This window comes from Gorilla gorilla, chromosome 9 (assembly GCF_029281585.2).
Source record: "Gorilla gorilla gorilla isolate KB3781 chromosome 9, NHGRI_mGorGor1-v2.1_pri, whole genome shotgun sequence".
NCBI lineage: Eukaryota > Metazoa > Chordata > Mammalia > Primates > Hominidae > Gorilla > Gorilla gorilla.
In genome coordinates, this window is record NC_073233.2 from 28,858,169 (window position 1) to 28,883,458 (window position 25,290).

Genomic DNA, 25,290 nt, shown 5'->3' on the forward strand with positions numbered 1-25,290 from the left:
TCTAAACAAAGTGTTCAAGGAGCATCTTGGTTCCTCTTGACTCCTTATAGTGAAATGAGAGGAGAAGGAAATGAATCAAAGATGAGATTGTTAAGAAAAAGGAACCAGAACTTAAAGATGTTGAAAATTCTCAGCCTATCTATGTTGTAAAAATGAGAAGGTATGTCCATAAGAGAACACCAAGGGGGTAACTGACCAACATTTTGATAAGTTGATAAGTGATGGTATGAACCATGAACCTAATCAGCTATCTCAACAGAGGCCAGGAATAGAGATGGGGTTATACAGCAAAGATACAGCCAATTTGAAGGGACACAGAGAGTGGAATTACAGCCAATTTGAATTAAAAGGGACAGAGAGAGTGGAATAAATGGAAATAAAGGAAGACTTTCAAATTTCTTAGCTTCTACAGGACAGAATGATAAAACTATTCGGCTGTAAATTTGTACTATTCTTCAAAAAAATAAATAAAAAGAAGAAGAAGAAAAAGAATTTCCCAAAGGCAATTCAGAGAGCATCAGGTTTTGACAGAGCAGAGCTCCAACAGAAGCCATAGGGGCAGGGATTTCTGAAGCTTCGGGGGTATGATCCTTTTCTGGTAGGGAACTAAGATACCAATTTAACATCTAGCATTGTATTACTGAGGAACTCCTCTTTCTAAATAAGCAAAAGCAAAGCAAAACTCCCTTTGAGAAGAAGCAGAATTTTTCCAAACTAATGAAGAACTTTTAAAATTAGATTTATATCAGCTCAAAGAATGCAGCAAAAGTAATTGTTCCTTTATGGAAATCACTCTTTTATTGATGTCTTCTTAGGCAATTTTTTCTGCTTCCACTGAATTGCAGTCAATTACTCCCTGGTCTCTGAGCACTGCTAATAGGTAGGGAAAAACTGAAGAATGGATATAAGGAGGAAACTCAAGTCATAAATATGCCAACTGAATGTAAGCAGCATTAATTACAGGCACTCGTGGATGACAGAATATTAAAACTCCAAGCTGCTAGAGTTTTAACCTACATTCACTCTTGCATTAAAATATTTCACCATGCCATGTACTTTGGCAAGATCTGTATCACCTTACTCTGAAGGTATCTAGCGTTGGAATATCAGACTTGAGAGTCCGACTCTCAACCCTCTCATATATTGTGTTCTGTTGGGAGGTTGCCATTTCTTACACAGTCTGCTCACCAAATGGCAAGAGATGGTTAAACTGATATTTTCTTAAGCTTTTACGTTCTCCTGGAAGTGGTCATTATAGATTTATATCATACTGCACTTACGTTATAAAACATATAGAACGAACGATTTGTTTCACCTAAGTCAAACTTTAGGTGGGTAGTCCTCATTGTATAAGAATTCTTGAGGATGACATAATTCAGAGGGTAGAGGGAGTAGAAATCACATGAGCTTGATTGATATTAAGAAAGACAAGAACTTTGTCATTTGTCATTGTATGAAAACATCAGGTTCCTCACCTGTAGAATTGAGATACTGTCTCCCTCACAGGATTGTCATCAGAATTAAAAAATAGAGTAAATGTATTGAGCATTGAGGCCAGCCCTAAGAGCTCAATAAATGTTAATTTTCTCCTCAGCTTTTCTAAAATTTTGCATTAATTCACAGAATTTTACAACTATAAAGCTGAAAAGAACTTTGGACATCTTTGTAACACTTATTACTGGTGTGGAAATAGGGTAGGAGATATTGAGTTGGTCACGTTCATTTACAAGATGGCTTAAAGCCCCACTTCTGATTCCTTCCCAATATTCAGCTAAAGACTGATGGCTTTCTGCTTTTCTTCTTCTTGTTTAATAAAAGGGTAAGTCTATGCTACCTCTGTGATATCAAGGAATTGTCTTTTTCTGGAGGATTTTAAAATCTATAATTTGCTGTTCATTATATTTGTTTGCCTTGTCATTATCTCCAGCCACTTGTCTGTACTTTTCCTATCTCTGTACTGTCCTTGTCATGCTGCTTGGTACTTCAAAGATAAACGTCTAACCCTCACCTCACCCCAGGTACAAACGAAGTGCGGAAGTTAAACCTCTCCCCAACACACAGGCAGTAAAAGACCTTCTGTACTAGGGACACAAACAAAACCAACAGAAAACAACAAACAAACAACAACAACAACAACAACAACAACAAAAACAGAGGGAGAGAAGACTCCACAAAAGGTTAGACTTTCCAGATTTACGGGAGAAACGGTCTTTCATTTTCTAGGAGGACACAAGTGAGCTTTTTATCTAACCGAAGCTCAGGAAACCGAATAGCTGGAAAATGAAGATCATTAATAATTTCTTCTTTTAAGAGGTGTGATTATAAAATTAAAGAATGAGTCATTCTACTGTTTAGTCTATGAAAGTAGGAACTGGTTTTTCTTTTGTTTCTTTTTCTCCTCCCCTCCCCAGAGGAACACACAGATGATTTAAGCAGCCTTCGATTACAACATACCTAAAATAATAAAGCAATTGAGGAGGGAAAAAAATCAGCTGAAGGTGTAAACCCCCTCCAGGCTGGGTGACTGTGGTATATTTCATCTTCGCATTCTAAATCAATGCTAAGCAAAGCACAGAAATGTTTACCTTTGTCTGATCTCTAATTCCCTAAATTTATGTGGAATCATGCACAGATGCGCTGGAAACCAGCCTGGAAAAGCCTGGCATTTTAATTGATCCCAGAGCTTCTTGCCTCACGGCTCCTGCTGTGATGAAGTCTGCTACTTGTTCCAAAGATTCTCCGCCTGGTTGCCTAGCCACGGCAGCTGGCCAATCAAGGTGTTCGTATGCAGCGAAGGAAGTAACCAATCAATTTTTTAATTTCCTTCTGTAAACGGGAGTGAATCAGGGTGGATTTGAAATCTCATTAGTCAAAAGTAAGACGTGTAGTGTGCGTTTTAACATATGTATTAGTTGAATACATTTGGCATTGAGTCATAAATTCTGAAGAATATTTGAAAGCCCATTTCAGACAAGTTTGAACCTTGAACCTTGAATTACTTTTTAAAAATGTTTTATATTTTTACTAGTGCACTCCATGTATAAAATTTAAATAGACTTCTCCCCCTCCTAATTTAACACCCGCCTCCTTGAACACCAGTTTCTTATTAAAATTTCCTTTTAAAGACATTTTATTCTGTCAATTTGGCAGGATTTATCCTCTCTCATGAGCAATACTCTGGTTTAAGGCCCAGATTTCTTCCCATTTGGATGCTGAAACAGCTCCCTGATCCTAGTTCCTCCAATCCCTTCTAGAAGCCATACTCAATTGTCTTATAGTTTCTCCAATCTATTGTATAAGGCATCATCAATCGTCGTTACTTCAGTCCTCTTCTGGAAAACTTCTACTCAAATGCAGGCAGTCACGGCTTGAAGTGAGCACTTACTGATTGACATATTTCAGTAAATTGTCTGGTATCTCTGAGCCTCAGTTTCCTCATCTGTAAATATGGAAGTAATTAGGTCAAAGGAGATAATGTCTGTAAAGCACTTAATCAGGGTCATCTTATATTTGTACATATAAATATAAGTATCTTCTATTATTTCTTACTATTATTTCTTCTACTATTTCTTATATTTGTATATGTATCTTCTACTATTTATATCTTCTATTATTTCTTACTATTATTTAATGTCTCCTTTTTTGTTAATCTTTTTATTATATCTTAGAGGTTTTTTATAATCTTGCCTTGATTCCATCCATCTGTCCATTCTTATTTCTAATAATCCTTCCCATATCTCATTTCTCATCACCATGTGTTCATCACTCTGATCAGACAGTCTCCTCATAGAGCCTCAAATTCTTCATGTTATACTGGTGTCATTCCTTAACTTCTACTGATCCTTCAACAGATATTCAAACTCAAGTATCACTTTCTAGTGGAAGATTACTTTGATAGAGTATTACTTCATTATAAGCTTTCACAAAATCATGTTAAATTACTTCCATAGATTTTTCTCAGTTCGTAATTATACATTGCTTGTACAGCTATTTAATTAATTGATGTTACCTCCCTGACAATGCAGGGATAACTGTGAGAACAGGAACAGTACAAGTTTTTGTTTTTCACTTTATTCCTAGAGCCTAATATGTTAAGTATGTTATGAATATTTGTTGACAGAATATTGTCAAATTCTTATTTACTGAAATGGGCTCTAATCTTGCCCCTTTTCCAGATCTGAAAAATCTTATCTTTTGAAACTCTATATTAATTCCATTGGAGGGAATCAATATTTAAACAAACATTGACTGAACACATTCTGTGTGCCCTATATTATAATGGGTAATATAGACGAATTATTTTCCTAAACTTCATGGAGAAATACTGGATAAATAGATAAAATTTACTTAAAGCAAGTGCTTAACTCTGTGTGTGCATGTGTGTGAGCGCACGTGTGTGTGTGTTGGTGGAGTAGGAATGAAGCAGTGTGGTCCAGTAGAAAGAAACAGGGGACTGAGAAATCTGGCCTTTGATACTCGATCCTGAACAAACTTGGGTAAATCACTTCTCCTTTCTAGGCTTCTGTTTCCTTGTCTGTAACCTCAGCAGATTGAATCAGTATTTCTTTAAGATGCCTTCAAACTTTGTGGGTTGAAATAAAACATGTTAAGGTATTAACATATCAGCAAGATTGTTTTAAAAAATCCTTTTATTTAAGGTTTATATGGATAAATAAATGTATTTAGTAATATATAATTAGAATATTATATTGTGCTTTTCTCTAGGATACAATAAATTAACATTTCTAGTGGTTCTACAGTGGACTTTATAACCATCACTTTTTGCACTTTTAAAATTTATACAATAAGTACAGTATTGAAAAAAGACATTGTGATAGGCCCCATCTGAGGGACTGGAGGTCAAATGAACAATGAAAGAAGTGTGGTCTTGGTCCTTATAGAGCTTATCATTAGTGCAGGGTGCATCCATTGTACTTGCCATTTTATACTTACTTTTTTTCTGTAGTTGAGATCTTTCACATTTCTATATTTTTTTCTTCTTTTTTTTTTTTTTGAGACGGAGTCTTGCTCTGTCGCCCAGGCTGGAGTGCAGTGGCATGATCTCGGATCTCGCCTCACTGCAAGCTCCGCCTCTCGGGTTCACGCCGTTCTCCTGCTTCAGCCTCCCGAGTCGCTGGGACTACAGGCGCCCGCCACCATGCCCGGCTAAATTTTTTGTATTTTTAGTAGAGACGGGGTTTCACCATGTTAGCCAGGATGGTCTCGATCTCCTGACCTCATGATCCGCCCACCTCGGCCTCCCAAAGTGCAGGGATTATAGGCTTGAGCCACTGCCTCCGGCCTAATATATCATTATTTACATGTGTTTCTTATTCTTGGTTGTTACTTATGTGCAAGTATTCTATTCTCATCAAAATTATAAATTTTTGGAGGTTGCATTGTGTGTGTGGGAATGATCCTAAATCACAAAATTTCATGCCAATTTTAGTTTTTAAATATTCTGTTTTGTTACTATGAATGTACATGAAAATTGTCAATGTATAGAGATATTTATTTGGAAATTGTTGTTGCTTTATATGCAATTAATGGCTAACACATATGGAATGCCTGTTATGCACCAGCATTTGCCATGATTATTTTAACTAATCCTCACAACTGTCTATGTGATACTGTTATCATTCCCATTTTATGAATGGAGAAACTGAGGCCAAGAGTTGTTAAAACACTGGCCCAAAATATTGTTCAATGTATATGTGGGACTTCAAGTCAGGCTCTCTGGCTACTAAAGGCATGCCTTTTCCATGTTATGCATTTTCATATACTCATGTTTCCTTCACATTACTGAGAAAAATACAATTGCTCTGGTAACATAATAAATTCTTAATAAATTTTTATTGAATCATATTTTTAGTAAAATCATGAAATTCATTTTGGAGCCATATAAATCTTTGTTTCTTTGTTCTTTTCTGTTTTCTAATAAATCCTATTAGCCTTTTTTTTTTTTTTTTTTTTTTTTTTTTTTTGAGGCAAGATCTCATTCTGTTATCCAGGTTGGAGTGCAGTGGCAAGGTCACAGCTCATGCAGCCTCAACCTCCCAGGCTCAAGCAATCCTCTTACCTCAGCCTCCCTTGTAGCTGGGACTACAGATGTGCACCACCATGAGTGGCTAATCTCCTTCCTTCCTTTCCTCCCTTCTTCCCTCCCTCCCTCCCTTCCTCCCTCTCTCTCTCTCTCTCTCTCTTTCTTTCTTTCTTTCTTTCTTTCTTTTTTGATACAGGGTCTTGCTCTGTCAGTCAGGCTCAGGTGCAGTGGCATGATCATCACTGACTGCAGCCTCCACCTTATGGGTTCAAGCAATCTTTCTGATTGCTCAGCCTCTCGAGTACCTGGGACTACAAGCATGCACCACCACAGCTGGCTAATTTTATTATTACTACTTGTAGAGATGGGGGTCTCCCTGTGTCACTCAGGCCGTCTTGAACTCCTGGGTTCAAGCGATCCTCCCGTGTCGGACTCTTAAAGTGTTAGGCTTAACTGGCTTGAGCCACCGCACTGGGCATTGATAAGCCCTATTAGATTCAATAGAATTATCTAGGGGAGAGAAAACAGTGAGAACAGAAAGAAAAAATATCTGGAGCTATTTTATGCCAACTCGTGAATTTACATGATTTTAAGTGTTTGGAGATTTTTCTAAAGACATCTATTTTCAAAGCACCAAATTTTGTACTTTGGTTGCACAATATTATACGATCTTCAAAACAACCCTATGAAGTAGGTGCTATAATCATTCCCTTTTTAGGGGTAAGGAAATTAAGGCTTTGCAAGATTAAGACACTTGCCTAAATATTTACTCTGGGTTAAAATACCAACTTGCCTTTACCCACATCATAGTAAATAGTAAGACAACTTACTTGCTCCTTTCTCCTCTCATTTTCTTTCCCTCTTTCCTTACTGAATTTGCAGTCTACCAAAACATGTGACTTACTGATGTTCTATTATTATTCCTTGCTACAAGGAATAATAGTAATAATGGTAACATTTAACACTTAATAGTAATTTAACATTTAATAGTAATAATTATTAGTAATAGTAATAGTTAAACATTTATTAGTTATTAGTAATAGTAATAAACATTTGGTAGTAATTTAATATTTAATAGTAATAATGATAACATTTAACATTTAACACTTACTATATGTCAGGCATTGTTCTAAGCAATTTACATGTATTAATTTAATCTGCATAAAATTCCTGTATGGTAGCTACTATTATTGCGTCCCTTAAATGAGATGATGCATGAAATGTGTTAGGCATATCTTCTAGTGTAAAGGACAGTGTAGTGTAGAGGTTCAATTAATACTAACTACTATTATTAATTTTGTCTGCACTTACATTTGGGGCACACACAGTTTTACATATGTTAATCTTTTACGCATTAACATGAGGGCTTTCTATGTGTGTGTGTGTATGTGTCTGTCTATAATTGCTATGCAATCACAGAATCTTAGACAAAAAGGGGAATATATAAACCAACATCCCAACAAATAGAGTAATTCATTTTCCAGCTTCTTTGACAGTTTTATTCTGTCATGTTCTTCTGACCTCTTACTGAATTCTGCTTAATGAGTTCACTGAGTTTTGAAGACATTTATTCATTTGATAGCTCTATTTTTTAGAAAGTCTTGTTTTGTATTGAGTTGAAATTAACCTTCCTGGGATGGTACCTGATTGTACAGAAAAACAGTGTACCCTTGAACATTGAAATCAACTAGGTCTGGCCTTCAATCCTGACTCTATCATTTGCTAGCTGTGGCTCTAACTTAAGTTACTTAAGTTACTCAGTATCTCAGTACCTCATTTTCTCTTTCTGTAAAAGGAAGATCATAATCCCTATTGCAGAGGGTTATTGTGGTGGCTCATTGAAACACGTTTCCATTATTAAGTAGTGCTCTCACAGGGTGCTTTGTACCAATTTACTCTGCCCCCGTACTTTCACATCTGGCAGGCCATGCCCTCCCCTCTGCACCACGCTAAGCTAACAAGAGGCATCTTAGTTCAAGTATATGGAGAACAGGGACTAAGGTGCCTGCCAAGGAAATGTGGACTGGCTTCATTAACTGCTATTAGATCCAGTTTGCCACATTACTCACAGGCTGGCACTGCACGGTATCAAAGAGCAGAAACCCTTGCAGAACTATTGACCTTACCTCCAAATGGCTACCGGGGTTTTGTTCAGGCACAAATCAAATCTGGAAAGAGGTTCCCTAGAGAACTCAGCTACCAGCTATGCAGCAGCAAGTCACTGGGGTAAAGAAAGCATGGGAGCAAGCTATTAGTTATTATGGACTGCGAGACTGAACAGCTCACAATGTCAGGGATGGTTTGGGGGTGGGTGAAACTGGGCAAAAGTCAACCTTTTCAGCCCCATGATGGAAATAATATTTCTAAATAATAGCATAGGAGTTATTCAATATATTTGTTTATTTTTGGCCATATAAATGCATGCATGATTGCATGAATAAATAAATGGCTAGGGGATGCATAAATGTCATTCAAAGGTGCATATTCACCATCTAGTTTTCACATCATCTATTCATTTATTTACCAGATTTGTTATATGCTAAGGACTATGGTAGGTGCTAGAAATTTCAAGATTAATGTGATACAAAGGCTCTCAAATAATTGTTAATCTAGTAGGAAAGGATGTGAATATCTAATTATGAAATAATATGGTTAGTGTAGTAACATTATAGTGGGAACTCTATTGAAGGAAAACAAAATTATTTCTGCTGGAGGTTGGGGAACAGAAATGAAACAAGGATTCTCATTGAACGATACGTTTGAATTGAATCGTAAGGAATGAGTAGTTTTACAAGTGAGAAGAGGAGGATAAGAAGTACATTTTGGCCTAGCACAGTGGCTCACACCTGTAATCCCAGCACTTTGGGAGGCCGAGGCAGGTGGATCACCTGAGGTTAGGAGTTCAAAACCAGCCTGACCAATATGACGAAACTCCATATCTACTAAAAATACAAAAATTAGCCAGGCGTGGTGGCGGGCGTCTGTAATCCCAGCTATTCTGGAGGCTGAGGCGGGAAAATTGCTTGACCCAGGCAGTGGAGGTTGCAGTGAGCCAAGATCACGCCAGTGCACTCCAGCCTGGGCAACAAAGTGAGATTCTGTCTCAAAAAAAAAAAAAAAAACAAAAAAAAACAAAAAACAAAAAACAGAAAAAAAGTACATTTCAGGCAGAAGGAATAGCATTTATGTTTATAAGCCATTTTGGGAAAGAGTAAACAATCTAGGATAAATAGAATGCAGCAAGAGAAAGCTGTAGGACCTGAAGCTTAAAAGGATGGTTGAAAGAAGACTTGGATGGACTCTAAGTAGAGAAAGAAATTGTTCATGATGGATAAATAATTCTGACACTTATTCATGTCTTCTAGTTTTGTTCACTTTCCAACCACATTCATTTTTTGATCTGTTATGTCTGTTGGTCACTCCCTGCCTACAGACAGTGCCCTGCAAGATCCAGCATTGCCACATTTGGCCTAGAATAGTGCTGTCTTAACTGGAAGTCTGTACATGCTTCCTAAAGCTGTAAAACCCTTAAAGTGGACAAATAATGTTACACTTAACTGGTCACAAAGTCTCTCTTTCCCTTTTCTTTAAAGTTTCCTTCAAATGAATACTTGAGAAGGCATAACTTTATTCATTCACTCATTTGTGTATTCATTCACTCATTATGTATCTTGGTCTTGTGAAGGACCAAGAGCAATACTATAAAAATCCCTGGATGTCATCACATCTCTATCATGTCCTTCATCTCTATTTTATTCTTTTCCTGATCACTTTCACCTAATTACTTTTACATTTCTTAGATACAGGCACAAAATCCGTCATGCATATTGTCCCCTGAGTTGTTTTATCTCCACTGGAAATCCAGAAATGCTCAGGCTCTCAATTTCAGGAGTTACCAGCCAGTTCCCTTTAGCAAGGAAATTTACTGTAGAAAATAAGTCACTTTTAAGATTGCAAGAGTCCACCAGACTTTCAGAATCCATTGTTAGGAGCACTATTGACTCATCAGAAAATACCAAAACAACACAGAATATTTAATATTTCATTACACACGAGCCACTTGCTAAGAAGTCCCAATTCCGTTACTCCAAACTGAAATTATGACTATCTTCTTTTGGACTCCAAGTTATTTATAGAAAAATGAACTTTGCATTTCTGGTAGTATATTTTCATGAAAATGAAACTTAATGGTTGAAAAATAAAGTAAAATTTCAAATCATTAATCAAAGCCCCAAAGTTGTGATGAATATTGAACAATACAAGAGCATCACAAAATATAAGATTTTCTGTAAAGAATAATTTTGATAAATTACATGGATATTAGCATATACAAATATTGTATTTCCTTTCTTTTCTGACAATACTCAAAGTGTTATTTATCCCTGTTATGCAAACATGAAAAAATATGTGACTAAATCTATGCCTTCTTAAACATGAGGCTCATTCAAAAATTTAGGTGATACTTATGTTCTCTGGAGTCTTTCTTCTCCAAGGTAGACACACAGCTGGTTTTTCCCTAGATTCTTCTGTTGTTTGTTGAAAAACATGATATTTCTGTATGGCCATTCCAGGTCGCTGATTAGTTTATCAAATGAATTCAACAAATGGCTCCAGTTGAAGTGTGATCAGCTTGAAAAACAGCAGTAATTCCTGCTTATGTTAGAACATTATTATTATTTATTAATCCAGTCTAAAAAATCTCTAACTGTTTCTATAGGGAATGGATTAGAGAAGATGTCAAATGCCCAATCTAATGACAAAATTCTTGGGCAGAAATTGGAAATACAAGTCCAGTAATGAACTGAAAACACACATTAATTTATCATAAAATGAAATTTTATGATATCTCTTAAATTTTCATTATGTTTTATTTTATTTATCATTTCTCTTCAGTTAAATTATTTCCTCAAAGTTAGTGGCCACATTTTTAAGAGGCAACATAAAGCTGTAGACCTACGACTACAAAGAGCTAAGAAAATGCAAAAAAAAAAAACAACTTGTGTTATAGTCTTAATTCACCCACTTATACGTAACCTTATCAAGTCTTTAAATCTCTGGGTTTCATATTTTCCACCAATAATACCCATTCCATTCTTCATAGAATTGCAAAAAAAAATCAAATGATGTAATGAATAAAAATGTACCCTAACAATTATAAAACTCTGTACAGATTACGGGACCATGACTCTTCCTCATTCACAAGAATGCACTTAGTAAGTACATCTAACATATAAATTAATAACATGTTTGTGTCTCCACAGCACCAAGGGTGGTTAGCTACTTCTCTAAATTAAAAATAGATTTTCTTCTAATAATTCATTTAATACAGCTGGTGTGGACAAAGTGAGTAATGACGGGTAAACTACAGTTAAAGAAAAATCGTGTTTTCTAAAATCATAATTATAATAATTTGATGTTCTCTATCCTTGGTCTTTGGTGTGAAAAAATTTCTTTGGAGTGCTGGTAAAAGGATTTTTGTAGCTTTTGGCCTGAAAGGATCAAGTCCCACAGTGATCACAATGTGCTCAAACCCTTCCTGCTCCGTAGGTATTACAGTCCTGAGTTAAACAGAATACAGATGTCTGCAGATGAAAAGAAAACATATGAAATTTTCACTCTCAAGCCAGAGAGAATTCAAGCCAATCCAAGTGTGAAGGCTAATGTCACAGCTGAAATAGAAGTCAAGAGGGTAGCTTTGAATATAATTAAGATATGACAGTTTCACTCAGATCCCAAACCCAGACACCTAAAAGAAGAATTTCCTCAAAGGTGTGAAGGTGAAAATAAAATGTTTCTGAAATTGGGCCTTGTGCCCAAACTAATGAATTTCCCATTGAGTTACTAATTATCTAGAGACATGACCATCAGAAAAGAGATCTGGGAGATGAATTTTTATTTGAATTATTTGGATTTCTCCTCTCTTTGAGGTCTGTGGAAATTATTCCTTTGGTTAAAAAAAGCGGGGGGACGGGAAGTCCAGAGTTTCAAAAGAACGGAATTCAGGTCTTCTCACTTTAACTAGATCCCTGTTTTTTAGGCATACTGTTGGCATTGAATCTGTGCCAAAAATGCCAGCCATCAAGGGAGAAAGCACAGTAAGTTTAATTTTAACATTATATAACCAGGGTAGGGACCTTGGTTCTACTATGGACCAATCATTCATAAAAGATTTTAAATTTATTAAGTCTCAGAGAAAATAAGCAAAACAACATCAAACAAACTGAAAAATTTTTAATGTTTTTACATGTATACATACACACACACACTAACACACACACACACACACACTATAAAACAAGAATAAGACCCAGATTTATTTGATAACAAAACCCATACTCTTCCCACTGTATCTTGCTTACAAAGGAATAAGGGCTACGACAACAAAGGCAGAGAAGAGTATAATTTATTACCTGGAGAATATCAATAACTAATTGTTTTCTACTTTTTAATTTCTCCAATGTTTAAAACCTACATTCAGAGCAGTATTTACTAAAATACATTTTGAAAAATTCTAGTACTTCAACTTAGTAGCCAATGAAAGTTTCAATGATCAAAAAAGTTGGAAACTCTATAATATACATACTTTTTGGGAAATTGTCACTGACTATTGCCCTGTTAAGGCCTTTAACATCTCTTACTCAATTTTGGTTTTTGTGTTTTTAATATTTATTTGGTCATGCAATATTCTCTTGGAAATTCTGATTTGGAGGTCACATTTTTAATGAGATGATTAGAACATCTCACAACAGTGTTATCAGTTATAATCAGAATTATAGTACAAACTATTATTAAAGTGAAGCCAAAGAACTTGAAAACCAAAGACCTAGGGATTCAAACTTTATCTTAGACTCTTGAGGAGCCAAATGATATTTTAGTGCATATCAAACGTTTTTTAAAGTATGCTCCATAGGAATGTTCAGAGAGACAAGTATGTTTTTGGGGTTCTAATTCCAAGAGAATATGAGGACAGCTCTTCCTTTTTCCAAAAAAAAAAAAATCACTTTTATATATCAGACTTCTATGCCATAGGTGGTGATTAGCTACTCTTTTCTGATTGTTTTGATTATCTATGTTTTAGTTATTGCAGAATACAGTAGCAATCCACAATAAAACTTGTACTCATTGATATTCCAACTTACTACACATCAGTGGCTGAAATGAAATACTCCTTAGATCTTGGGAATCCAAAGGGCTTCCTTTTTTCTTACAGCTTGCCTTGTTGATCCAAAATGAACCTCCCAAAACATCACCATCGTCATGCCACACATCAAGTCAGAAATCTTCATTTGTTTTCTCATGGCTTCCAGAAGAGTCTGCATTAATACATTATCATGTTTTTTGGGGTGTAGCTAAATTCTGTCTTCTTAAAAAATAGATAAATAAAAAATAACCTTCAACTTTTCCAGCCTGCAATGATCTCACATACTATTTTTGATTCCTCCGTAAGTTACGCATTTTATCCTTGGTCGTATATTGTTTTTTACACATATTAGTTGCTTTATTATATCCTTGACCAGATATAAAAAACTTGGGATAATAGAAAGCACATAGTAATGTCCAAGCCAACTGGAAGTTGAACAGGGATTCAACTACTTTCCAACAATGTGAACGTTATCAAATCATTTGAATTATCTGAGTCTCATTGATTTTCCAGGAGGCTTGTAAGGATTGCTAATAATGTGTCCACTGTGACACTTGACACATAATATATATTTAACAAACATTAGTTGTGCCAAATTTTTTTAAAGCCAAAAGCTTTAAAGAAGCTTCTACCCACCATGGTGCTCATTGCGCAGTGTTATCCTTAAGAAGAATGTAATCGTAACTTGTTGAATCAAATAACCTGAAAAAATTTATTGACCTTATTCAGTCATCAATTACACAAACCATATTTTTAGGTACTTCAGGCATTCAACAAATATTTAATGAATTGGTCTGTATGTGTCAGGCATTGTACTAGTCTATGGGGATACAGTACTGAATGGAACAAAAATCTCTGCCTTCCTAGAGAACACATGATGAGCACCTCACATTCCCTGCCTGGTTATTAGTGGCCTGCCTGGCTTTGCCATATCTGTGTCTAACTAATTTCAGGATATTAGTGGCCTATATATTACCACTTGAAATATAACCAGGCTTTAGCATTTTAGAGGCTAAAAATGGTGTCAATTTTCATAATGTCATTAATATAGAGAGTTGTGAAAAAATCAATTTTCCCCATAGTATCTAATAAAATATTTTTTTCATTTTGAACTAAAATAATCTTATGAATATTTTTCCTCTTATTTCTGAACTAGCCTCTATACACAAATGATGAGTTACTGGTATATTAAGCCAAAAATTAATAGGCATCATTATGGTAAATGCTTGATTTGTCATAAATCAATGATCACCATTATCGATTTATAGCACCCAAGAATTTTTCCAGCTGTGCCAATAGAGTTTCTAAATTATAGAAATCAGAATCCATTTTTATGAAAATAAATATAATTTATTCTTATGATTACCAGAATTTCTGTGGAGACAGTATCTACTTCACATCCTCTACTGAATCCCTATGCCCTGATTGTTTATTTAAGAAAGTATGGTCTTAGTATTCAAACCGGTCCTTTATTTTTCATTTTTTACTCATTTTAATTTTTTATAAAGAAGGCACATTCATGGTAAAAAGGAATTAAGAGTACAGAAGAGAATGAGATAATTAAACTTTAAAGGTCCCTTTCTCCACCCTCAAACTCTTCTACTTTGCCCCAGAAGTAACTACTTGTTGCTTGTTTATATTCTAGAAAGGTACACACATATGCATATAGATTTTTTAAAATAAATTGATCATTTTATACGTAATAGTTCATAATGATCTTGACACTAAATTCTATATTTTGATTATCTTTTCACCATTAAAACGTCAATTTTCTTTTAACTTTATTGAAGTATAATCTACATGAAGGAAAATTCACCAATTTTAAGTGTACATTTTATTGAGTTTTGATGTGTGTATTAACATAGTCACCGACACAGTCATATTTACATTACTCTAAAAGTTTCCTTTAAATTTCTTTACAATCAAGCTCCTTCTTAGACCTCCTGCCACTGATGTGCTATCTCTATTGGTTTTACCTTTTCTAACAATTCAAATAAGTGAAACCACGCAGCGTGTGATCTTCTGTGGCTGGCTTTTTATTTTCACCTACCAAAATGCCATTGTGGTTTATCCAATTGTTACATGTATTAATAGTTCATTTCTTTTCATTGCCAAATATTATTCCATTATCTGAATATACCATGATTTATTTATCTACTCACCAGGTGATGGACATTTGCATGGTGCTCAATTTTTGGCTATTTAAATAAATCTACTATGAACACTCAAGCACAAATCTTTGTGTAAATATGTGTTTTCATTTCTCCTGGTAAACACCTAGATGTGGAATTGCTGGTTTATGTGGTAAGTGTATGTCATTGAGAAACTGCCAAACTGATTTTCACCAAACCACATTCTACTAGCAGTGTATGAAGGCTACAGTCTCATACACTGCTAGTGTATATGTCCTTGCCACACCTGCTATTGTTAATCTTTGTAATTTTAGCTATTTTAGTGGCTATGTAGTTGTATGCCATTGTGGTGATTTTAATTTGCATTTCTCTAACAACTAAAGTTTTTGAGCATCTTTTTATATGCATATTTGCTATTCTTATATCTTCTTGGTAAAATATTCAAAATTTTTTCCATTTTTGATTGGGCTATTTTTACTCTTGTTATTGATTAATAAAGTGTTCTTTCTATATATTCTGGAAACAAATTCTTTTTTTAATTTTATTTTAAGTTCTGGGGTACATATGCAGGATGTGCAGGTTTGTTACATTGGTAAACATGTGTCATGGTGGTTTGCTGCACCTATCAATGCATTACCTAAGTATTAAGCCTGGCATGCATTAGCTATTTTTCCTGATGCTCTCCCCAGCCCCTGCCCTCACCATACAGGCTCCAGTATGTGTTGTTTCCCTCCCTGTATCCAAGTGTTCTCATTGTCCCGCTCCCACTTATAACTGAGAACCTGTGTTGTTTGGTTCAGAAACAAAGTTCTTTATCAGATATATGTTTGGCAAATATTACTCTCATGCTGTGGCTTGCCTTTTGATTCTCATTACAATGTCTTTAATGAGATCTATCATGTTTTCTTTATCATCTATTGCTTTTTGTGTCCTAGCTAACTTTCCTCAACCCAGGGTCACATTGATTTTCTTCTACCTTTGTTTTCCTGGAAGTTTTATATGTGTGACTATTACCTTTAGTTTTTTTATTCATTTCAAATTAAATTTGTGTGTAGTATGTGGCAAGGGTGTAGGTTAATTTTTTGTGTATGGTTATCTAATCAGTCCAGCATAATTTGTTTGAAAGATTATATTTTGGGTTGCTTCGGTGACTTCGTTGAACATCAGTTGATAAGAAGGAACCTATTTCTGGGATCTCTATTCTCTTCCACTTAGGTATATTTTTACATTTGTACCGTACTGTTTTAATTATCGGAGTTTTATATTAAGTGTGTAAATTTAGTAGTAAAAGTCCTTAAACTTTAATTTTTTTCTAACTCATTTTGTTATTCTGGGTCCTTCACATTTTAAAAATAAACTTTACGTTTAGCTCATCAATTCTACCACGTAAAAAAAAACCTTACTGAGATTTTACTGTGAATTGTGGATTAACTTGTAGAAAACTAACATTTTGATGTTAACTCTTCCAGTCTCTCTATTTATTTAGGTTTTCTTCAATTTCTCTCAGCAATATTTTGTAATTTTCAGTGCACAGCTTTTGCGCATATTTTGTTAACTTTATTCCTGAATATTAATAATTTTGATGCTGCTGTAAATGCTATTTTTTTAAAGGTCAATTTCTACTTCTTGCTAATAGAAGTACAATCCATTTATTATGCATACTTTATATTCAGTAACGTTAATGTACTTATTAGTTCTAGTAACTTATTTTTATAAGTCAAATAGAGTTTTCTGTATAAACATCAATATTAACTGGATATAATACAATCGTATGTCTTCCTCTTGTCCTAAGACTTCCAATATGGTGTTTAGTAAAAGTGTAGAGAGAGGACATCCTTGTATTGTTTCCAATCTTTTTTTTTTTTTTTTGAGACGGAGTCTTGCTGTGTCTCCCAGGCTTGAGAGCGGTGGCGCGATCTCAGCTCACTGCAAGCTCCACACCACCCCACCCCCCCAACCCCCCCGCCTCCCTGGGTTCACGCCATTCTCCTGCCTCAGCCTCCCAAGTAGCTGGGAATATAGGCGCCCGCCACCACGCACCCGGCTAATTTTCTGTATTTTTAGTAGAGACGGGGTTTCACCGTGTTAGCCAGGATGGTCTCGATCTCCTGATCTCGTGATCCACCCGCCTCAGCCTCCCAAAGTGCTGGGATTACAGGCGTGAGCCACCGTGCCCGGCCCCGTATTGTTTGTAATCTTAAGAAGAAAACACTTAGTCTTTCACCATTAATTATGATACTAACTACAGGTTTTTCATAGATATTTATTATCTGATTGAGAAATTATTATTTTTATTCCTAGCTTTGTTTGTTTGTTTGTTTTTGAGACAGTCTTGCTCCATTGCTCAGGTGCAATCTCGGCTCACTACAACCTCTGCCTTTCGGACTCAAGTGATTCTCCTGCTTCAGCCTTTCAAGTAGCTGGGATTACAGGTGTGCACCACCACAGCCTGCTGGGTTTTTTTTTTTTTTTTTTTTTTTTGTAGTTTTAGTGAAGACAAGGTTTCGCAATGTTGGCCAGGATGGTCTTGAACCCCTGGCCTCAAGCAATCTGCCCACCTTAGCCTCCCAAAGTGTTGGGATTACAAGAGTGAGTCACCACTCCCGGCCTATTCCTAGCTTTCTGAGAGGTTATTTTTTAGTTATCAATGGGTATTGAGTTTTGTTAAATGCTTTTTCTGAATCTATTAAGACTATCATACAGTTTTTACTTTTTAACCTGTTAACACGATGGTTTAATTTACATATGCATACATTACAGGAATTTTTAATATAATTCATGCATTTATACATTTATACATTTTGTTTTATAACCTTCTGTTGACACTTAATTCTTTATCTTGGTTATTTTTTCATAATCAATATATTATAAAGATCTACCCTGCTTTTTAATAACTAGCTAAAATCCCATTGTATGGATGTACCACAATTTAATTAACTGTTAGCACATTTATAAACATTTAAGTCATTTCCAAATTTTTTTGCAACTATAAACATTGCTGTGATTAATACTCCTAGAAGTGGAATTCCTGCATTCAGGTGTATCAGCATTTAATAGTTTGACAGATATTGCCAAATTTCACTTCAAAAAAAAAAGGCTCAAAAAGCATTTCTACCTATAATTATTGAAAGTATCTTTACTTTCACTAATACTGAGAATTAGCAAATGTTTAAATCTTTGCCAAGTTTCCAGGCATTGTATTTTTGTAATTTTGTGTTTCTTTAATTTTGTATTTGAGAATGATGGGGAATAATGTTATGCTATCAAACAAATGTTGATTTGCTATTCTAACTCCAGAAGCTTGGGCACAAGTGCAAGAATAATAACAGCTACTACTTGTGAAGCATTTACCATGTGCTAGACACTGCCCTAAGCACTTTTGTCATATTATAACATTTAATTGTAATAATTCTATGACATAGGTAATGTTATAATCTTCATTTTACATATAATTTCAGAGATACATAGAGAAAATAAGATATTTTACTAACTACTCAGCTGCAAGAGGAGACTCCTCTTATTTCTCACATGTTGAAATCAACCAACAACTGTTTTAAAATGCCAATCTCAATGAGTAGAATAGGAATTAAAATTCCAGCTTCAAATCTTCCTAAGAGTAAATTAAGGAGTCAGCCAAATAATATCTTTAACAACTCACTGTTTCTTAGTCTAAACATACTTTTTTTCATTTTTTTCTAAACACAGGTGAAGATGCCTCCAATGACTGATTTCTATGTTGTATTTCTAAGCCTTAAAAACAAGTGCTCAATCAAATATCTAATAAGAGTGTTACAATGATAAACGGTTTCATTTAGAGACCTTGGTACTTCCAAACCCAACTCATTAGGTTTGAAGTGGTACAATTAGAGCAGTGTGGGGGATGGTCTGGGGGATGTGTGGATCAGAGAGCTCAAGGGAATTGCAGTTTTAATTTTAATTTGTGGGATTTCACTTCTGATTTCTTCTCTTTTCACTTCCAATCAGAGCTGCAAACTACTTTTTACGCACCTTCTGCAGCCTTGTATGACTTCCCTGAGGAACTTACACTTGTTTTCCTCTCCATTAATCTGCAATTTCTCCTCCTGTTTCATTGTGTAGAGCTAAGAAGGTGAAGTAATTGAAAGCGCCCTTCTTTTCACTCTGGTAAGTAAGGAGATCTTTTTTCATGCTGACAGTGGGGTCTCAGAGGCCAGACTGTGTTTGCACTAGAAACTTGCTTTTCTAAACCTCAAAACACTTCACCATATGTTCAGCTCACATGTTCTCCTCGCTGGTTAATTTAACCCATGCAAGGTTCCTCTGTGTTTGGGGTGAACACTGGGGCCATAGCCTGCTTGCGAATGATTATTTATGGGGATGTAAATTCACAGGTCACTTGTAGTGACCTCTGGGTGCTTCACTGAACTGTGACAGACACCTCTGTGGAGTGAGTACAGAGGAAAGATATTTCAAATTTAAAGATGAAACACAATACACAGGTCTGACACCTAGGGTTTTATTTAGTTCATATTCAGTTCATAAATTTAAAGCAATATATGCTTCTAAAAATTATGTATTTCTTGTATACATTGATAACACTCAACCTGATCCAAAATACCAGTTTACACAAATGCATGTAATGCCACTGGGTAACACAGATATGAGGCAAAATAATAATAATAATAATAATAATAGAGGTAACAATGAAACTAAAGTAAGGAATTAAAAAAGCATTGTTCCCAAAATCTATACCATGCAATCCTACATCATCGCTAGAGATAAGTCATCTATGTGACTCTAAATTTTCTAGCAGCCAAAGCAAAAACTTAAAGCAAATTTCAAAGTTTACTATAGACATATGGTATAAACTTTCTAGTTTCTTGGCAGTATATTTTACACAATAATGAGATTTCATATACATTTCTCCTGGAACAGCACATTGAGGGGGTCTCTGTAACGGAGTTCTCTGTGAGATTATAGTGATCAACATCTTCAGTCATGATCCTATAATCAATATTAAAACTGATTCTTAATATTCCTGAATGAAGTTTAATCTCTTTCATATCAATTACAATTTAGTAAAAGCAATTTTATTAAGATGGGTCAAAACAATGTAGTACAGGTATTCATCTCTCCGATATATTTTTGTTCATTTAAGAACAAAATGTGAATGATGCAGAGAGAAAAAATGAAGGGAATATGAGAAAGCTAACCTGGAAATATTAATTCCTACAAACAGACTTGATTATAACTGGTAAACAAAGAATTATAGTTTATATTCTCCAGCACAAACTGAGTGCAGATATGTTTTGATAATTAACTGAAAGAGAGCAGAGCTAATATTTAAAGATATTATTAAGAAATGTGTTGTTGATTTTGGTCTTCGTTTATTGCTTCCAGACCTGAAATTACAACAGGCTGAGTGGAGCGGGAACGAGCCTGTGTGTTGCGCAAGCTGTGAAGAGCCAAGTTACAGAAGAGGTAGAGGAAATATGACAGGGCTCAAACAACGGCTGCTGAATTATAATATTTCTGAAGGCCCTAAAGTATGCTCTTTCTTCCCCCACCCCCTTGCCCCTGAGCCAGTCAGGGATGAGATTGGCAGAGCACTACTACTACATCCCTTCTGCTTTCTGTCATAAACCTGGAACACTCTAGCATGATTAAAGAGATTCAAACAATGCACTCAACTCCAATTCTTTCTGAATCCATTCTTGCCAAGAAATTATAAAGTGGAATATGTGAGTCTTTTTCTTGAATGATGGTAATTTTGAGAACTTGAGAAAAGCTCTGAGCCCTCTTCCCTCTCCGCTCAGCACTCCAAACACCCCTACACATTGTTTTGTGCAATTTTGGAGTGTTTATATAACCCCTGATACCCAGATTAAGAACTTTGGTTTTAAAGGTCCTGCTATTTATAGGAAAGTCCAGACTCTTTAAATGGTCCTGCCATTCCTTCAGGTAGGACGTGCTTTCGTCTTCCATTCTCCAATCAATTCCTGCCATATCCCTGACCCCAAGCAAGACCCTGAATACTTCAGTTTCTTAAAATATGTCATGCTCATCATGCCTCAGAGTATTTGTTTATACCCTTTCGTCTGCCCTTTCTTTCTAATTTTTCTGGCAAACTCTCACAGAAGCTTCCTGAGCCAGCTCTGAAAACTAACTTCTCCTTAGTTGTCTCTCCCCACCCATCAGGATTGCTCACTTACCTCTTTACTCACAGTATATTGCACCAACTTCTATACAGCATGAGTCACTCTACTCTAATTATTTGTTGGCATGTGGATCTCCTATATTGGAAAGTAACTTATAAAAACATTAATCATTTATTACTCACCTCTCAAGGTGTGCAGTGGCATGATCTCAGCTTGCTTCAACCTCTGCCTTCCAGGTTTAAGAGATTCTCCTTGCCTCAGCCTCCCAAGTAACTGGGATTACAGGCGCATGCCACCATGCCCAGCTAATTTTTGTATTTCTAGTACAGACAGGGTTTAACCATGTCGGTGAAGCTGGTCTCTAACTCCTGACCTCAAGCAATCCACCCGCCTCGGCATCCCAAACTGCTGTGATTACAGGCATGAGCCACCACACCCGGCCCAAAATTCCCATTACTTTTGAAAGCAGAGGCTCTGAGAGACATTTATGGAATTGAATGCTTTTAGAGATTCTAACTAAGATGATTTTTGGAACACGTCCCTGTTTGGAAAATTGGTTTGGCCAAATATCTCAACGTATCAGGAAGAAATATTTACAAGGAATCCGATTTAATTAAGGTGCATTCTTCAGGATTAACTGCTAAACACTGGAATTACTGGCTTGGAAGTGTTACAGGAATATCTAACACCGTAAGATTTTAAAAGATGACTTATTTATTCCCCATACTCTAACTACACAATCATCAGTAAAATTAGTTGGAATATTTCGCAAGTAGATCATGGATTAATAACTATATATTCTTCCAGATTTTTGTAATGAGGATCTTCGTTGAAAATCTTGCAGTGTGCTGTGTGACATAACAGAAGGAGGAAGAGCTTAATCTCAGCATGCCATCTCGTAGGTGTTTTTAACCTCTCAGAGGCTTCAATCATGAAGTGGGCATAGGTGTATAATAAGGATTAAATGAGATAAGGGTGGGAAGATGAATAAGATGTTTAGCAGAAGCAGCTGAGTGACTTCTATAATGTTGTCTATTCTGACTGCAAGAGGTATGCTGGGAGTTCAGGGTATCTATGGCCGGACAAGATAGAAACAATGGCCCCTGAGGATGATGAAACCTAACGCTGGCCTATAAGAGCAGAGCAGCCACTAACTCTTTCTGCAGAACTACGCCAGTGCTTTAAAATCTTCCTGAAGTGGTTAACATTTAGAGGGAGTCAGTAGGGTAGGAGGAATAAAACAGTGCTTTGGATTCAAATCTTGACTCTGCCTCAAATTAATACCTACTATTTTTGAAACTTTAATAAGGTGATAAGCACTGTGTGTGTGTGTGTTTGTGTGTGTGTGTAGAGTTTTATCTCATTCTTAGAACAACCTCATAGAAGCATAGTATTGCTTTGTTATGAGTATTTTTCATTTCACTGGTGAGTAGCCTGAGACTTAGCAAGGTTAAGCAACTCATCCAATGTAAGACAGCTAGTAAGAGGCACCTGGATTTGCATTCCAGGTCATTTAGGACATAACCACATCACTATAGTATCTCTGTGATTTTCAGTAAATTACTTAATATTATTGAACTTTAGATTCCTTGTCAGTGAAATGGAGGTCAGAATTTCTCCTTCCTGTCTTGTTCTGAGATTTAACTGAGGTAATGCATGAAGAGTGCCTCACCATAGCCTCAGGATCAGCACAACTTGTTAAAAATAAATATTGATCTCATAGTTGAATGCATGTTTGTGTGTGTAGGGGGAGTTCTCATCTCAATCTGAGGAGGGGAATTTTTTTTTTTACTCACTCATGTGGAGTTGCCAAGTGAGGCTGACTGCCAGTCGTCAGTCAGCATAGGTTTATATGACCAGCCCAGGGCTCAAAAGTTGGCTGGGATGTGCAAATCAGTCAGGCTTTGAGGTAGGCAGGGGGTTCCATGGTCCAGGATGGCGATGCAGTGAGGTAGTTTGCACCAACTATTTGTGCCTTTTAAGGAACCTATAAAGAAAGAAGAAAAACAGAAAATCTATTGCCTGAATTTACACTTTGGAGACCTGAGAAGTGGGAGAAAGGAAGTGGGCTGGAACAAAGGATTTGTTTATTTTTTCCTCTTGCTTCATGAATACCAAGGCCGTTATTTTTTCAGTCCCTCCCTCTGCCTCCCACCCATCCCCACCAACACATAACCCACCCTGAGCCACTTGTTTGGAAAGACAGCAAAGTCAGTAAAGATGCCCTTCTATTATTTAAACACAAGTGTTTCAAGGATTCTCCCTAAATGGTGAGATAGATATGCACTCGTACACACACGCACACGTGCACACACACTGGATTGCTATGGATTAATTAGGATACACATTCCACACTATGTCCCAGATATAATAAGAATTTAATTAGCCTTCAGTATTACATTGTTGAAAGTATACAGAATTAAGAATCAGATATAACCAGTATAAAATTCTAGTTCTGGGCCGGGCGCGGTGGCTCACGCCCGTAATCCTAGCACTTTGGGAGGCCGAGGAGGGCGGATCAAGAGGTCAGGAGATGGAGACCATCCTGCCGAACACTGTGAAACCCCGTCTCTACTAAAAATACAAAAAAAAAAAAAAAAAAAAAAAAAAAAAAAATTAGCCAGCTGTGATGGCGGGCGCCTGCAGTCCCAACTACTCGGGAGGCTGAGGCACGTGAATGGCATGAACTCCGGGGGCAGAGCCTGCAGTGGGCGGACATCGCGCCACTGTACTCCAGCCTGGGCAACAGAGCGAGACTTCAGTTCAAAAAAAAAAAAAAAAAATTCTGGTCCTGGCATATCTAACCACTGTCCATTCTTTAATCTCATGTAGCCTCCATTTTGCTTTTCTATAAAACAGGAATTATATCTACCTTGCAGATTTCACTTGCTGACTAAATGATATAAAGAGTATAATGCAACTAGAGCAGTGTCTAAATCAGCAAATGTTGATCGCTTCTCTACAATGGGTATTTCTAATAGATTCCTCAAAAATTTTACCATATTGATCATCACAACCACTCAACCACCCCACCACCAACCATTTTTTCCGTAATGTTCTTTTTCTTTTTTTTCAGGATATAGCACTTGTTCTCTGCCCCTAGAGGAAAGGAATTCCCTTCTTGTCTTCTCAATCCATAATATCCATTTGATAATCATATATTTTACTGCGGTGGAAAGAAAATGAGCTGTGTCCATGCCAGAGTATGAGTGCCTTTTAAGTGTCCCACTCCCTGCAGCACAGATCCTGCTCAGTGGGAAAAGGATTCCCTGCTGCATTTATACCACTCTGGACATCTGATTTCTTGAACCTCTAACTCGACTGTTCCATGCTATACTTTTCACTTCATTTTCTTGACTGCCCTGGTTACCAATTTTTCACTTTTTCTAGCATTTAATTCTTGTGTTATTCTTTAGCACTGAATATATTTCCAGCCCTCTGGCAATCTTGGATATCTTTTTGACTGGATATCTTTTATTTGGACTTGATGTACTCATGGATCAGTGGACTATCTCTCAAGATAGATGGAACCAAGTTGCTGTATCTGGGGCTGGAGTAAAGCACGAAGCTAGAGTAACCAGAGGGGCTGTGCTTCAGAAGCGGAATAAGGCGCTAGGTGGGACCTTCTAAATCAGTCAGCACTCCAAAGAGGATGGACTCAGGAAGAATCAGGACATGAAACAGAGCATTGCAGGTTCTATGGAGATCCAGTAAGAACAGACAGTAAGGGTTTGCTTCGGAGAGTGGGAGGTGTAACCTAGGACAATTCCTTTCTGAAGAAAGCAGTGGCTTTTTATAGGGTTTTTGTAGCCTTAAAATTGTTAGAAATAAAGCAGT

The 25,290-nt window shown here is 36.3% G+C and overlaps 2 long non-coding RNA genes across 2 annotated transcripts in view; one reads left to right on the forward strand and one right to left on the reverse strand.

Moving 5' to 3' along the window:
• Positions 1-2,690, reverse strand: part of LOC109028805 (uncharacterized) — a 46,372-nt gene extending 43,682 nt beyond the window's left edge. Inside the window, exon 1 of the long non-coding RNA XR_002007777.3 lies at positions 2,586-2,690. This is a non-coding gene — a long non-coding RNA (uncharacterized lncRNA). The remainder of the gene's footprint in view (positions 1-2,585) is intronic.
• Positions 2,691-2,790: 100 nt separating this feature from the next.
• Positions 2,791-20,936, forward strand: LOC134759282 (uncharacterized). Its single transcript, XR_010135375.1, has 4 exons — positions 2,791-2,875; positions 17,647-17,748; positions 19,301-19,459; positions 20,696-20,936. It is a non-coding gene; the product is annotated as an uncharacterized lncRNA (long non-coding RNA).
• The last annotated feature ends 4,354 nt before the right edge of the window (positions 20,937-25,290 follow it).